This window comes from Apium graveolens, chromosome 4, assembly GCF_009905375.1.
Source record: "Apium graveolens cultivar Ventura chromosome 4, ASM990537v1, whole genome shotgun sequence".
Classification (NCBI taxonomy): Eukaryota; Viridiplantae; Streptophyta; class Magnoliopsida; order Apiales; family Apiaceae; genus Apium; species Apium graveolens.
Window position 1 is genome coordinate 111,435,268 of NC_133650.1, and position 3,280 is coordinate 111,438,547.

A 3,280-nucleotide genomic window follows, 5' to 3' on the forward strand; every position below is an offset into this window, starting at 1 on the left:
TGAGTCTTGAGCATTCCATAAATTTTATCAAGAGTTGTTTCATCAAGATTATAGTTGTCTCTTATTGTTGTTACCTTCAAATCCCAGCATTCAGGAAGAGCTAACAGGAATTTAAGGTTTGAATCTTCAAGATCATACTCCTTATTAACCAGTGACAAATCATTTAAGAGTTTGACAAATCTATCATATAAATCAGTCAATGACTTATTAGCCTTTGAGTCAAAGTGTTCATACTCTTGAGTGAGTATTGTCTTCCTGTTCTTCTTAATCGTATTAGTTCCCTGACATCTTGTTTCCAGGGCATCCCATATCTCCTTTGCAGTCTTGCAGTTTATTACCCTGTTTGACATTACATTATCAATGACACTATGCAATAAGTGTCGTACCTTAGCATCCTTAGCAATTGATGTGATATCTTCAGCAGTGTAATCACTCTTCTCCTTTGGTACAGTCTTTGCTGCTTCACCTGCAACTGCAACAGCGAGCTTGGTTGGTTTGTGAGGCCCTTCCTTGATTCTATCAAGATATTCTGGATCTGTAGCTTCCAGAAACATGGTCATCCTCACCTTCCATATGACATATTCAGATGGTCTCAATATGGGAACTCTGTTAGGTCTCAATATGTTTGTAGAAGGGGGGTTAAATACAAACAATACCGTTTAATCGAATAAAATGCGGAATAAAAAAGTGAAATAGAATTCAAGTTAAATAAAATTATTATTAAACTTGAAAGGTGTTACAACAACGGTATCGTTTACAAGGGATTAATCTCAAATCAATTATCATAAATCTAGAATAAATTCAACATGAACTTTTTCTATTTTTGCAATAAAAAAGATCAAATGCTATAAGCGATTTGAGATTAAGTTCTAGGGATTTTGATCCTCTAGATTGTTACACAAGAACAAGATAAATAATTCTAGTGGTTTGGATTTAACTTTACAATCTAGAATTTTGATCTTGAATAAAGCAGATGAAAAATGAAATGATTTGCTTTTGTTTCTGCTGTGTTCTTGACTTGTGTGTTCTGTGTGTTATTAGAATGAATGTCTTCTACTTCTTTTATCAAAACAGCCGAATGGAAATGAACTGCAATGACAATCCCTTGGCTCAGCAAGACAATCGGTAGAACTATCTTTAGAGCTAGCAAGACAATCAGAATGAGCTAGCAAGACTTTCGGTAGGACAATCAGATTGTTTTTGCTGAAAATAAATAGATTTAAATCCTATAATAATTCTGGTAAGACAATCCTTTTGAATTAGCATGACTTTCGGTATGACTATTGATTGTCATACCGATTATCATACTAATACAATCAGTTGTCTTGTTGAATTAAAACAGATTATTAAACCAATTTAAATTCTGAAAATTCTTAATATTAATTCAGAATTAATTATTCAATTAATTCAATTAATCAAATAAATTAATCTTTGAAGATATAATTTATTTTCTTAATTAAATTATATGACTTAATTAATTAATAGAGAATTAATACTAATCTTGAGCAACATCCATTCTTCTGTATATCTTCTGAAAATGACTGAAATATATGAATCAATTCCACCACTTCAATGTTGACACTCGATGTACTGTCTGGTTCATGAGTGACTAACTTCCGTGACGTTTCTTCATGCCTTGACCTTGATACTCTTGATTTTCTTCAGACTAAATCCTTGTAATTAATTGATACCTTGACGAGATCTCTGTCACTTGGTTAAATCTACAATCTTGATTTATATCACTGAGGCTTGATCAATTACTTAAGCTTCTTCCAGTAAATCTTCAAGTCTGTAGATGAACAATGTTTCTTAACCCTTTGACAGATGTTACTTTGTGAGATCTCTTCGATGATAGATCCACTATTTACTTATTGCATTCTTATTTGAGTTGAGTTAAATCCTCAAATAAACAAATAGGCTTAACATATGCCTTTCAATCTCCCCCTATTTGTTTATTAGACAATAACAACAAATACCTAGAGGATAACTCAACTAACAAATAAGAAAAAGATATAAACAGTAATGCAAAGTAAATAGCAGAAATGTTCTGGATTATATTTAACATTTTCCAGATTCCAAAAGAAATTTTCAAGTGAATACAAGATAGATGTTCCTCTAGCCTGAATATATAACTACATTAGTCTATCTTGATTCATAAAGCTCTAATCATATTACATTGAGTTTTGAGCTAATTGACTTCAGTTGTCTTCTCTTCTGACTTCACCTTCTTCTAAAACTTGAAGCAACTCCTTGTCAAAGACATGATCCTTTTCTGAAGTGAAGCTTGCTGGTCTGACTGGTTGAACTCCAACTGACTTCAGCTTATTCTTGAACTGATTGTACCTTTTAATATTCTTTTCACAATAAGCTTGAATCAAATTAGCAGCTTGAGTCTTCAACATGGATGAGTATCCAGCAGTTCTTAAATAATGTTCCATCCAGACCAGATGCCTAGCTGAGTAGTCTTTAAGAGATTGTGCATCTAGCTGATAGATTTGAAGACAATAAGACTTAAAGAATCTCACCTGATGAGGATTGTTGACCACTTGAGGACTAGCCCTGCTGGCAAACTCTTTAAGCCTTTCTCGAAGAACTTCATTCAATTCTGAGCTTCTTTTTACTTTTTTGAGAAGAACCCAAATCTCTGACAAAGAACGATTCTCAAACAGATGAAGTGACACCTTGAAAGATCCTTCACTCTGACAATATACAAAAATGCTCATCTCATTTAGGGATCTGTCAAAATCAGCTGTGATCCTTGAGACTTCAGTCTTTATAGCATTCATGTACATGTCATTGTTAGGATTTGAGATTTCCAGCTTGTCAAGAATATGTAGGAACTGCCTATCATTGTTAGTGCTCAGCTGAGGCATATCAAGTACTTTCCTAGCCTCATCCCATTTTTCACCAATATTCAGTCTTACATCTCTTCTCCTTTCTTTGGCTTTAATGTCATGAAGACGTTGCTTTTCAAGAGTTTCTGTTCGTTCAATGCTTTTCCTCATGTCAATGATCTGGGATACCTTTTTGAGTTCAGCTTCTTTTCTTTTCAAGTCTGACTGCTGTTGCTGAAACTCTTTCTCAAAGATAGGATCCACTGTAGCTTCCTCTTCCCATTCTCCAAAATCACTTTCCTCTTCAGCTTCAAATAAACCATCTTTATCTTCCAAGACTGGTTCAGTGGGAATGTCAAAAATATCAAAGTCATCCTGTTCTCCACTGTAGTAGACATCATCAGCCTTTCCTTTATCTCCAGCAGAGGTATCTTTTTCTTTTCCCT